Source organism: Thamnophis elegans, chromosome 5 (assembly GCF_009769535.1).
Source record: "Thamnophis elegans isolate rThaEle1 chromosome 5, rThaEle1.pri, whole genome shotgun sequence".
NCBI lineage: Eukaryota > Metazoa > Chordata > Lepidosauria > Squamata > Colubridae > Thamnophis > Thamnophis elegans.
The window spans coordinates 13,215,127-13,229,552 of NC_045545.1; the positions used below are offsets into that span (position 1 = coordinate 13,215,127).

Consider the following 14,426-nt stretch of genomic DNA (forward strand, 5'->3'; position numbering starts at 1 on the left):
TCCCACAAAGGAGGCCACACCCATAGAGTAGGTTCGAAATTTTTTTGAAACCCATCACTGGGTATAAGTCACTTTTTTCAGTTCAGCCATAACTTCAAGGTATTAAGGTACACTGTCTTATTTTGCACGTAATGTATCCTTACAGACCTAGCATTAATTGCCATATTCATTCTAATGGTTCTAACTAGTCATTTCAAAGTCACTAAGAACTGAAATCCTTTGGTGCTTAGCCAAGTCTGATTTAATGTGCTCCAAAGAGATCTCAAGTGCATTGCAGCAACTGGTTAGATGGACATAGCAAGATGTGATTGGTAGACAATAGTATCTTTTTATTTTACCATTTATTGATATTTTACCATCACTTTATCTGAAGCAAATAGCTGTTTTTGTGGATGGAGAGGATCTTTATTTGCACTTCTATTGTATTGTAAATCAATGTATTTATTTAGAATATCTATATGACTGCCCACTCACTTTCAATGACTCTAGGCCTGTGACAGCGAACCGATGGCATGTGTACCACAGGTGGCACATGGAGCCATTTCTGAGGGCACTTGAGTTGTTGCCCTGTCAGCTGATTTTCGGCCTGGATTTTCGGCCATTTTTTGCCCTCAGAGGCAAAAGAAAAAGTTTGGGAACAGACTTCTGGTTTCCGTGTTGGGCTGTTTTTTGCCCTCTGGAAGTTTCAGGGAAGCCTCCTGAGGGAGAAAAATGGCGCAATGGGCAACTCGTAAGTCTGTTCCCGAACTTCCAGTTTGTATGTTGGGCTGTTTTTCGCCCTCCCCAAGCTCCTAGAAAGTCGCTGGAGCTTGGAGAGGGAGAAAAAAGGACCTACCAGGCCCACCAGAAGTCGGAAAACGGACCGTTTCCGACCTATGGAGGGCCTCCCGGGCATGGTGGAGGCTGTTTACATCCTCCCCAGGCTTCAAAAAAGCCGTATGCGCATGCGCAGGGCAGCACGGGGATGGTGGTGTCATGCACACACATGCAGGGGGAATTGCGCGGGGGGCATTAAATTACGGAGTTGGGTATGTGAGTGCACGTGATAAGGCGCACTTGTGTGCTTTTGCCACCAGAGGCGAAAAAGGTTCACCTAATTGCTCCAGGTGGTTTACAATTTTTTTTTAAAAAAATCCAATATGTTAAGAGTAAAAACAACAACTCCCCAATTTCATTAGCTGGTCCTCACTATAGCTTAATAAAACATAATTACACTTACCGTGGTCCTTGAGAAAACTGTGGAATGTTATATGAGTTTAATACTAGCTAGTGAGTAAGATTTCAGATCCATATCCCATGAAATCAGAATAACCGATTTAAAGTACTGTATATCACAAACTTTAAAGCAGACGAAATTCATATACAGAATGATATATTTGGTCCATCTGTCTGGCTGACAAACAAGTTTGTAGGGTTTCAAAAAGTTGACTTCCTCTGCATTATTGAAAACCCCCATGTTTGAATTTGGAAGGTCCAGATTGACTGATTGATTGCCTGTCTCTTTTAACAATAGGATTGCCTGCTTTTTCAAATTCTGTGTTTCCTGCCCGTGGCATTTCTATACTCACCACTTTTGCCTGACTTAATTCTTAACTTTTTTCTCTCTAAGATAGCAATAGCAATAGCAATAGCAGTAGACTTATATACCGCTTCATAGGCCTTTCAGGCCTCTCTAAGCGGTTTACAGAGAGTCAGCATATTGCCCCCAACAATCTGGGTCCTCATTTTACCCACCTCGGAAGGATGGAAGGCTGAGTCAACCCTGAGCCGGTGAGATTTGAACCGCTGAACTGCTGATCTAGCAGTAGCCTGCAGTGCTGCATTTAACCACTGCGCCACCTTGGCTATATCTGTTATATATCACTTGGTTCTATCAGTAAGATAGCAAGATACATGCATTTCTGGACTTTCTGCTCCTCAGTTTCTGGGGGATTCATTCTTTAGGCAGTCTTCTTCTGACAGAGAGGGAGAGGTGGGGGAGGGAGGGAGAGGGGGAGGGATTGAATAATTGCTTTTTAGAAGAATCCTAGATTACACAGGACATCCTATAGGTTAATAAAATGTACATGTTTATGAAATAACAGGGTTATTTCAGAGAGAGAGGCAGGCAGGCAGGCTGACTGCCTAACTCAGGGGTAGTCAACCTTTTTATACCTACCACCCACTTTTGTATCTCTGTTAGTAGTAACATTTTCTAACTGCCCACCGGTTCCACAGTAATGGTGATTTATAAAGTAGGGAAGTAACTTTACTTTATAAAATTTATAAAGCAGAGTTAGAGCAAACCCCTAACCGCCCACCGTGAAAGCTGGAACGCCTACTAGTGGGCGGTAGGGACCAGGTTGACTACCACTGGCCTAACTGGCTGACTCACTCATTCACTCTGCACCACCAATAGTAGTACCTCTGTTGACTTTTTTTTGCTCAGGGTTATTAGTCTCCATATAATAAACAAGGTGTCCTCAATCTCTAGGCCACAGCCCACTATCAGGCCACGGCCTATTTGCAATTGGGCCACAGGAATGGCTGGCAGAAGCATATGCACAGCTCAAATTAGTGCAAACGGCAGGTTGGGGTGGGGAATCATGTGTGTGTGTGCGCCAGGGGTGGGTTTCAACCGGTTCACGGCGGTCCCCGCGAACCGGTTGGTCGGCGAACCCGGAAGTAAGTAACTTCCGGGAACGGTGAAGGGCCCACCCGCCCGCCCGTGCTCCTTACCCGGTTTTGACGAGTTCTGCGCTTCCACGCATGCGCAGGACGCATACAGCGCCTGCGCGATCCTCCAGGAGCAGCTGGAGCATTGCACAGATGCTAGTACGCATGCGTGCGCTGCGCGCGTGCACGAGGACGCCGCCGGCCCCGTTCCAACCGAACCGGTTGGAACGGGGCGAGAAACCCACCCCTGGTGTGCGCGCTGGCCCGCTGCTCATGAAAATTGAGTTTCACGTGTGCATGCTGGCCTGCCGCTCACGTGGCACAGCCCCCCCCCCCAGTTGGGCCGCCAAACCACACAGGTTGGGGACTGCTGCAGTAAACAATTTTTCTTAATATAATTCTAATTTCTTTTGTAGAAATTAAAAACTTCTATGTGCCATCTATCTTAAACAATAATGTTTGTGGTTTTAATTTTAAAAAAAGAATAAAGATAACTGCAAGAGTGTTTTCTCTTTCTTTCTTGCTACTCCCCCCATTGTTAATGTTGACAAAGCAAAAAGGAGAAACTAAACTGCACATATACAATAGACAGAGGAATCATTTTTAAGCGTTCTGTAACCTTTGGCAGTTATTGAACAACCTTGCAAGACGAAATGCTTTATTTTTTTAATATGCTTCTCTCTATAATTCTGATCTGTGACTGCAATATAAATCTTTTCTTAAAATGCTGCTGGGCATTATGCTATAATAATACAGAAATCAACAACGCTATTTTTTTTTAATTAGCTTTTGGGTCTATGGCTGTTAACAGAGTCATCAGAAGAGACAGATCTGGAATTTTTGGTCCTTTTTTCCTCCTCATATTTGGGTACTTTTCAGAAGATCAGCTGAAAATGGTACCATTGAATTTCAGGGGCGTGTGTCAGGGTTCCAAATAGCATCCAAAATTAAATCAGAGTCCAAGGCAAAGTATTGCTCAAAGTTCCAATTTATTAAGAGAGCCATGTTGTTCTCCAGTTGTCCAGCGAGAAGAAAGAGCCTGTGTTGCAAGCGTAGAAGCATCTGGGTGGGTGGGCGGAGTCTCCTACCATCGCTACTACCGGTTCGGCTGATCTGGGCTAATTTGGCAGCACCTCTGATTGGTGATCCACAATAAAATATTTACTTGGGTTTATCCAGGAGTGGTTCTGGCTGTTTGCAGCTGACAGCTTGTAAGGATCCCCTCCAGTGGTGAGTTGCTAACCGGTTTGGTTGTGCTTGTGTGCGTGCTCACATGTGCACGCAATGCTTCTGCGCATGCGCAAAAGCATCCAGGCAAAAGCACCACTACTAGTTTGGCTGAACCAGGCCGAACCGGCAGAAACCCACCTCTAATCCCATCTGGTTTGATTCTGTCAGAAACTGTATCAAGAAGGGCATTACCGAGATCCTGCATTGCTAGTCCTAGAGGCAACCTCATAGGAGGGTCAAGAGGGCCAAAGGAAAAAAACTTTGCATCCTCTAGCTATTCTTAGGATAGTATAGCCACCATGATTTTGTATGGTACTGTCTGTAATACCTCCACCCTAAGCTCATGAGGACAAAAATTAATGTTAATGTTAATGTTTAATAAATTTATAGGCCGCCCAATCCCGAAGGACTCCGGGCGGCTTACAACAATACATTTAAAATAGAAGTTAAAAACACAAAAACATAGTTAAAAAGACCCCAACATACACCCAGTCTAATCGGGGCTGGAACTCAATCGTGAGTTCAACAGCCCAGGACCTGCCAGAATAGCCAGGTCTTAAGAGCCTTACAGAAGGCCATGAGAGTGGGTAGGGTCCAGATCTCTGGGGGCAGTTTATTCCAGAGGGTCGGAGCGGCTACAGAGAAGGCCCTCTGCTGGGTAGTTGCCAGCCGACATTGTCTGGCTGACGGCACCCAGAGAAGGCCCTCCCTGTGCGATCTTATCGGTCGTTGGGAAGTATGTGGCAGAAGACGGTCCCGCAGATATCTGGGTCCTAGGCCATGTAGGGCTTTAAAGGTGATAACCAGCACCTTGAATTGCATCCGGAGACCAATGGGAAGCCAGTGCAGCTTGCGGAGGATAGGTGTGATGTGGGTGTACCTTGCTATACCCAATATCGCTTGCCCGACTGCATTCTGGTCTAATTGTAGTCTCCGAACACTTTTCAGGGGCAGCCCCATGTAGAGCGCATTACAGCAGTAAATTAGGGGTCAGGAATGTCCTTCCTTCCTCATTTCATATATAAAACCACCTCATTGGTGATTGTGGGATATTGTGATGTGATTGTCTTGCACAGAGTTGAAGATATGGCTGTTGAAAACGCAATATCCAATTCAAACTTCAACTTTTTTCAATAATACAAAAAAAACAAGAACCGCCTGAAGGAAGCATTCAGTAAATTTTACCTTGGAAAGTAATGACATGTGATTTGAGGTCGTATACAATCTATCTCCTTTTCACTTCAGTTTCTTTACAAACCTATCCTGCATTTGTCCTCTCTTTGTATCTGTATAATGATGTAGGTACAGCTACAGGGCTAACCCTTTCAAATTCTTCCCTCCTGTTGTCTTTGGCAAATGTGTCGGCAGATGCTCTGGGGTTACATCAGTGGAAGCTGATGTGACACAGTTTCCGAAGAGAAAAAGACAATATAGTTTTCACATGTGAGCATATTCGAGAGATGCTTGCTTTGATGAGATGCAGTCATAGAGTTTCAGTACTTGAATCTGGAAGCTTTTCATGCCCTTTGACTGTCTCTAGTTCTCTCAAAGTTGCTCAAGATAGTTAATACACTGATTTACCACTCAGAGAGAAGTAAGCTATAATTGTCCAACTTTTGGAAAGTTACCAAGGCTGTTTTTTTAAAAAAAATAATAGTTGAGCACTTGTACAAAAAATAAATAAAAATGGAACATAAAGTAAGAAAGGATCTTGAGCAATTATGTGGCATCTTTTACCCCTTTTAAGCTTCTTACCCAAATCTGTTTTTAATGACTCAGTTAATAATAAAACAACCATTAATGTAAACCAGCATTTTTTAGTCTTTGATTGTATTAGAACTTCAGCATGAGTAATAATGAAATATCCTCGGAATTGTTTTACTTCATATTGGATAGACCATAGAATCATGATCTCTTTTATATTTGATAATCAGAATACCAACTATTCTGAATATTGTGGAAGTAAATTGATACATGCTATCTTTTACGATGGCAATACAATATCTATTTGATTGAACATTTTTGAAGAAAATTAAGAACTTTGGCAATTCACAGTTCTGCTATCTTTCAAGGATCCTCAACCTATACTAAAATTGGAACGATACAGAAAAGATTAGCATGGCCCCTGCACAAGGATGACACGCAAATTCGTGAAGCTTTCCATATTTTTACCCCTCAGTTATTCCTGTTAGGTATAACTACTGATTGTACTGTTATAGAGACTAATTTGATTTTGTACTTAATAACGGCAGCAAGACTGTTGGTGGCGCAATACTGGAAGAAGGAAGATTTGCCTACTATTCAAGAATGGACATTAAAAGTAACAAACTTAGCAGAGATGGCTAAAATATCAGCATATCTCAAGGACCATTCAAATGAGAAATATAAACTGGAGTGGAGAAGATGGATTCACTATATTCAAAATAAGTACGGGACTAAGAAATTCCAGATCGTTTATGACTGAAGAAGCAAGGAATGATATAATCTGTTTAGAGTTAGCCTAACAAAAGTGGAGTTAAAGCTCAAATGAAAGATGATACTAACTTTTTTAAAGATTATTTTAGAATATCTTTGTTAAAGATTTATACCCTGTATTTGTTCTGGGAAGTCGGGGGGGGGAGGTTTTGGGGGGTTGGGCTCAGGTGGGGAGGGGGGGGAGGGGAGGTAAATATTTGTAAAAGCCTTTTTTTTAAAAAAAAAAATTCAATAAAAAAAGGATCCTCAAAACGTTTGTCTTTTCTCACTGCCTCATCACACCCATTCCCATTAAAATGCCACTTAGATCTTGAGAATAATAACTGCTCTTGTAATATAAATGAGAAGATTCTACGATGATCATGGTCCACCCTGCAAATACTTGCAAGTGTTTTGATTGGCTGCATGGATGATGACAGAGTTCTCTACAATTGGCTCCTAAAGAAGCTGCTAAGACAGGTAGAGCCGTTTCAGTTTGTAGTAGCCACCAAATCAGCATACAACAAATCTCAAAGAAAATCATAAAGAAAAATGAAAAATATTCAAACAATACAGATAAGGTTATTTTTCAAGGCTATATTAAAGAGATGTGGCTTCATATATTTTCTGGAAGAAAAGCAAGAGAAGGCTAATTGTAGTTCTTACTGGATTGTATTCTACAATTTGGGAATCGAATATATATTTTTTATGTTGATTGAGGGGAAGATAATGCAATTTCTGCCAAATACAAGTTTGAGATATATAATGGAACATTCTAAATTTGTTCTGTTTGAAATTATTTGTGTAAAATAAACTTGGTCATTGTCAGCATCACTTAACTAAGTAATGGCCAGCTAATACTGGCTAGTTAATTTGTATAAATAATAAATTGCATTGAATGATATTAATGGAGAAAAACTATTGGGGTGATACATAAACAACAGCACATTCAGTTCTGAACAGCTGCATACTAGAATTTAATATCTATTAAGTACGCTTCAAGGGACAGGATTACTTTTGCCTGCCAGAACTAGAATTCAGAAATAATAGACTAGAATTCAGAAATAATAGAAATCTTGATCAATAATATCCATGGTGGCAGTTTGTCTTGCATTTTCTAGTAAACTTTTCTTTAGCCATAAAACCGCATTAAAGCCTTTATGAAAATTTCTAAAGCACCATCAATACTTCAGTTCTTGAATAATTAAAACAACAAATCAACTAAAAATCATCCTGAATTATATGGCCATTGTTATAATTTGGAACTTAATACAGTGCTTGTAAAATCTAGGCTAACTAACATCTGTGCCATTGTTTGTCTACAGAAAACTATACCTTTCCACCATTTTAAGAAATATTATCTACAATAGGGAACTTTAGGCTCACTGTCATAATGCCCTTATGAAGTTGTGGGATAGTCCATTTCGAATACAGCTCCAAAGATACATTCCGTCTAATTGTTTAGGTGTTATCTGAATCATTAGGAAACCTAAGGAAATATCTTATGTTGATTCAAACTATTAATCCATTTTGCGTCATATTGATCTATTTTATTTTGAATAATTGATTGGCAATTTTGCTTTTCTCTTTCTAACAGGAGATTTTTCCAATTGTATGTGGAGATGCCAGGAAGTAAAGCCAAGGCCTCCTGCATGCAATGTATGCCTAATTTATGGCTAATCTTAAACATCTGGCATGTTAATTTTACTTTCAACTTTACTATATGCCACTTAATGGTGGCACACTAATAATGAAGAGTCTGGAATCAGTGATATAATTTTTTTTGTCTGTGCTTTTCTCTGTGTATTCTCCAGAACAGATATGCATCTGTGTGTGAATGCATTTGTGTCCTTCAGAACAGATTTGGGGTGAATGTGTGTATGTGGGGTTGAAGAAAAATGAGGATTACATCACTGCATAAGAAGAACTCTGCCTGGAGATACTGTAGTCTTTGAGCTACATTGACAATTTGCAACTGTATGTTATAACTTTTCTAATCTGAGCGTAAAGAAAACAATATTGCTACAGGCTGACAGTGATATAACAATAAAGAATTTTGCAAGACTTATATACTAAAACCTATATTTTCAAGTGAGCTTTCTTAGTTTGACCTCTCCTTGAGTATGAGGGCTAATGAGCTGTCTACTATGTCGATTTTGAGGTCTCCACCTTGGTCCCTTGGCTATTGAAGATTTCCCTTAAACTCTCGGTAGCAACAGCAATAGCAGTTAGACTTATATACCGCTTCATAGGGCTTTCAGCCCTCTCTAAGCGGTTTACAGAGTCAGCATATTGCTCCCAACAATCCAGGTCCTCATTTTACCCACCTCGGAAGGATGGAAGGCTGAGTCAACCTTGAGCCGGTAAGATTTGAACAGCCAAACTGCAGAACTACAGTCAGCTGAAGTAGCCTGCAGTGCTGCATTTAACCACTGCGCCACCTCGGCTCTTTAGAAAAGAGTAGAAATTCCCTTGCAGTTTCATCTTAAGGTTATAATTACAGTACACTTTTAATGATACATATCACTTCTTGGTTCATATATGAAGTCATAAAAATTATTGATTTTCAACCAAGTTAATTAAGAATCTTTAACACAGGCCTTGGCAGCAAAGATTAAAAAAGCGCTCCTGTTTCTGTGCCTAACAAAGGTTAATTTTGGCATGTAATTAACTCATCATCCAGCAGATGACTTTATGAGTTCATTCACACATAAGATCTTAGAGAAAGCAGGGAACATTTTAAAATAGCTGGGTAGTGAAAGTGATCCTGCTGCACTAATATGCAAATATCTTTTTTTTAAATAAAATTGAAATAGAGTAGCGAATCACATTGAAAAGCGGTTATCTAAAAAAATCTGTTTTAGATACAGCAACCATAAAATGATCTTCCGAAGAACATATAGTTCAAGGGAACATGGTACAGCAGACTTTGAAATTATTCCTCTTATTTTTATACAGTTGAAAAGTTAAGAATAATTATTATTTTATAAACTAAACATGGGGGAAAATTCCAAATTCTCCCAAAATATGAACTGATTAAAGATTAGTTTTTATCTTTTCCTTTTTTATTTCTGTGCATAAAAAGGATATTTTTTTTAATATAAAATATGTCTTAGACCAGGTATCCTGAAATTATTTGGCCCTGTTGACTGACTTAACATTTCTTGGATTCAGTACTAAATTGAAGGCATGATGACAGATAGGTTAATGAAAGCAGAAATATAAGCTGTCCCTTAAACAGAATACTAGCCAGAAACTTGAACCCAAAATATCAAACCATATATTTGGGTAGCAGAAACACAGCAGAACCTGGGCGCAGAGTTAAAAGAGGGATCAGCCTAGAATCTCCATAATCTGCCACAAACAGATTACACCCAACCCATCTTGAATTCTGTTTACCCTTCTCTAACTCCAAGCAAGTGTTAACTGTTAGTTGAAAAGTTTCCTGTGCATAGAAGTTTTAGCAATACATCATTTAATTGGACCTTCATGTGTGAACCTTGTCTTTCGTGCCTGACAGTTTGCCCCCTCATATTATGGCAAAAATAACATTTTCTAAAAGACAAGACAATTAATTTCTCCACATCATATCTGAAATTAAGACATTGCCTCAAATTAGAGTTGCATGCAAGTGCCTACTTCTGAGTGTGATATAAGGTTTATAAATCAACAGAACAGTCCTATAGTGAAACGTTTTCAATATTAACATGATAGACAATATCCTATCAGAATCTTTCCCACAGGATATTACTGTGCCATAGGATTTCTTGTCCTTCACTAATTTCAGCATCCATTTATTCCTAAAATGATAACTTGAATTGTCTGCTCTTCTTTGTCTAATTGAACACTGGACACATCTGAATAAAATCTGGTCTAATTATTTATTTCAATGTGGGGCAACAGAACTGATACATTGCTATCCACTAGAAGATCACTTTACTAGGAAGCATTGCTTCTAAATATAATTACACTGAGAGCTGTGTTCACAGAAATCCTTAGGACAGTGACGGCTAACCTTTTTCTAAAGGTGTGCCAAAATTGTGCATGCATGCACTATCGCACGTGCACGCATGCCCACCCCCTGTGCATGTGCACATGACCCCCCTGCATATGCCCCTCCACGTGGAGGGAATTCTTGCCCTCCCAAGGGGCCGGAGGCTTTCCTGAAGCCTGGGGAAGGCGAAAACAGCCTCTCCTGGCCCTCTGGAAAGTCGAAAATCAGTTGGCTGGTGCGCACATGCGCGCCGGAGCTGATGGCTGCCATGCTGGAAAATATGGCTCTGCGTGTCACCTGTGGCACACGTGCCCTAGGTTCACCATCACAGCCTTAGGACTTAAGAAGAACAGAACATAAGGATCCTTGAGATTGGCCTTGCCTCCAAATCTCATTAGAATAGAAGATCATCCATTAATCAATTTTCTCACAATTCATTAGTCAAAACATAGCTGGTAAATGAACTTTCAATCTACCCATTCCCTTTTGCCACTAAACTCACAGATCTCTTCCCTCACCCTCAGATCATTAGCTGTCTATGCACACACACACACAAACCTCTGCACTTTCTGTTATCAGTTACATGTTCATATCCATTCTTTCTCTTTTCTTCATCTGCAGACACCTGAGTTTAGCAATACATGAAAGTTTGACAGTTTGTAGGATCATGCACGCAGTTGAAACTTTGTGACAGTTGATTCAAATTGGGAAAAAAATAATGTGTTTGTTTGTTTGTTTGTTTGAAGTGTCCGTGTCACAGTGCAAAGTTGTACAATCAGGAAAATCGCCTAAAAACTAGTTAATTTGGGTGCAGAACAATGGGTACAGAACAATGAGTCCCATGATATTTGGGTACAGAACAATGAGTCCCATGATATTTGGGTACAGAACAATGAGTCCCATGATATTTGGGTACAGAACAATGAGTCCCATGATATTTGGGTACAGAACAATGAGTCCCATGATATTTGGGTAGAGAACAATGAGTCCCATGATATTTGGGTACAGAACAATGAGTCCCATGATCATACATTCATATGAATCTACAGAGTTATATTCATATACTAAACAAAATTCCTTTTCTTCTACCTTCCCCCCTCAAAAAACCTCAGTTCTTCACCTACATCTGGAAATGTCATAATACCTGATTAAAAATACCTTATCAGTTTTGACCTGATATAATAAAACATGTCAGTAATATTCTTACATTACTATTTTCTGCCTGTTTTCTATTCTCAGTCCCAGAACTACTTTGGTTGATATTACAATAGTCTCCTCTTCTCTGTGTGGTTTGTTCACACACTCTGTTAAATGAAAATCTGTATAGCATCTGACAAGTGGTAGCTATTGCTTGTTACATTTATAGTAATTATGACAGATCCATGTTGTAAGATTGAAGGAAAGGGCTTGCTGTTTCCTCAAATCAAAAATATACTCATAGAAACAAGACTGAAGGCCTCAGCCAAAGCAAGCATTGCATAAGTGCATAGGATGAAAACCACAATTACAATAAATTGTGAGGTTAGGCACATGGAACATCTGAGATGAAAATGCTAAAATCCATTGTTAAATTCCAACTCATCCTTATCACTTGAGCATAAAATTTAACATAAGATGTTCTGCCATCCTTAGTCCCACACAAACCCTGACAATTTGTGAAAAACTTTCCTGCAAACAGATTCTGAGACACTGACAAACTGAATCCTCATTAAAACCAAGAAAGGTTAAGGGGAAAAAAATAACCTATTTAAAATGAGATAACCCACCAGACTTAGAGCTGTAAATTGACAATAGGATTTATATAAATCCATAATTGTATCTTTTTACCTGCGGTTAGGCTAGTTAATGATGAAAAAAGCGCAAAGCTTATTGTAAGGTTTTAATGAGGATTTTTCTCTCTTTCCTTCTCTTTCCTTCTATCTTTCTTTCTCCTTTTTGCAGTGTTAAAAAAAAATCACTAAATTAAATTTCTGCCAATTTTCTCCATTGCAAATTGAGCACCACCCTGTGAGCAAAACACCCCACCAAGTACCTTAAATCAGTTACAGCTAAATGTGTAAGTCAGCGTGTGCCGTAGCCTTTAGTCATGAAGAATATATTAGATTTTAAAAATAAATGGCTTTCTGCTGAGTCTTCATTGCAGTGGCTTTCTGACTTTTAATTAAATTTTCAGTACTTGTGGGTGCTTCTTCATGTACTCTGGACAAAGATCTCACAATGTATGTATCATTATGTGCCAAGAAAAGAAACTAAATTGAAGATTATTAAGCTTGTTCACTTCTTTGTCATTTACTAGCAAAATGCCTAGGAAATTCATTGCATTTGAAGAGTGAAACAGGCACTTCTAAAGAGGATGCAATTATCTGGCTGCTCTAAACTGTTAAATGATATACATTATGCATTTATGGCCTATTTCTTTGGTGTTAAATTAATTTAGTGTAAATTAATAAAATTGGTCTGCACTATTAATACAAAGTGGAAAAGGAAAATAACCGTAAGCATCTTTACATTCAACGATATTGAAAATGTGCAGGTTTTTTCTTTGTTATTAAGAAAAAACAGTAACCAAAATAATTTAAGCAGTTAAACTGATATGGAGTATAAGTACTTATATGGAGAACTAATGAATAGAATAGAATAGAATTATAAAGTATTACAGGTAAATATGCTAATAAAGCATTACAGGTAAATATGCTAATAAAGCGTTATCTTATAGAAGAAGAAATATTTTCTTATCAAGAATCACTCAGTCATAGATAAAGTTCTGTACATTGCCAATGCTGTATATGATGAGAGGCAAATTAAATAGAACTAAAAAAGGTACTGTTTGTGGCTTCACAAAGTACAATCTTTCTAACTATGATACCCTCAACTATATTCATACATGGTATTAAGCCAAGCCAAGGTTACATGATTTCTTAGTATAGTCTAAAAAGTTTGCAAATTCTAATCTAGATGATAAGAATTTCTCTCAGCTACAAATGAAATGGAGTTATGTAAAAGTTACGTGTGCATTTGCTGTGTGCTTCACTGTACTGATTATTTATTTGCTTTGTTCTTTCTTCTGAGCTCCGTGTTCCGTGTTAACATTAGATTTGGAAGCAGCTAGATGAATTGGTTTTATTAAGATGAGTGTTCAGAATAAATTCTACAGTTTTCAGAGCAGTTGTCTTATGGTAGTGTTCTTTCAAATGCAGGATATGTCCATGACAGGCAAATTCTGTTTCTTGCATCACAGAGGATAGTCCCACTAGAAACTGACTCTGCAACTTGCTAAGAGTGTTCCTTTCTTCCCAACAAATTCGACAGTATTTTCTAATAGTTACATAACAGACATTTGACTGACAACGCAGTAGAGCAATATCTGTTATAGAATAAACCAAAGGGATGGGTGGGAAGGACACAGAATACCCTGAAACATTAGAATGCATTTCTATTTGGGGGTAGGATATTTTTTCCACAGGTTCCCCCCCCCCCCCATAGCACTTCAGGTTACAAAATAATTATAAGTAGTTTTAATCATCATCACCATCTTAACTGTGCTGATATAGAAGCAAATCCTCAGCAAAACATTTTTTACTAAATTGTATAAAATTAAATATTTAATGGGGATGATCCAGACCAATTTGGCCTGAAAATGGATTGATCTAGCTCTATCAGTGCTAGGTTATTGGCTGAAAGTAAATAGTCTCTCAAATAAAATATTTTTCTGCCCTTATTATATAACAGTATGTTTTAAAATATATTTTAGAGTAACTTTTTTATTTGCAGATTTCTGAAAATGTGGTAGATTATTGTTAGGACATAAGCAGAAGCAACAATTTTACAGATCTAAAGATTAATTTTCATCCATTTGAACTGTATTTTGATTTGGATCATATTACCTGATTTATCGATCTGAATATGTTTGGATGGGAACTGTTTTTCCAAACATGGATAAATGAACTGAATTTGGACACTTTCATTCCATAACTTAAGTATATTTCCCAATTTGTTTCAAAAAGTGGTTCACTTTTCACAATCAATTCAACTGACTTTAAATCAAAATGTTGAATCAAAGCTATTTACGGTTCTAATAGACTGACGGATGAAA

At 38.6% G+C, this 14,426-nt stretch overlaps 1 non-coding gene across 1 annotated transcript; it reads left to right on the plus strand.

The window, feature by feature from the left end:
• Positions 1–5,950: 5,950 nt before the first annotated feature.
• Positions 5,951–6,055, plus strand: LOC116509821. Its single transcript, XR_004255544.1, has one exon. It is a non-coding gene; the product is annotated as a U6 spliceosomal RNA (small nuclear RNA).
• The last annotated feature ends 8,371 nt before the right edge of the window (positions 6,056–14,426 follow it).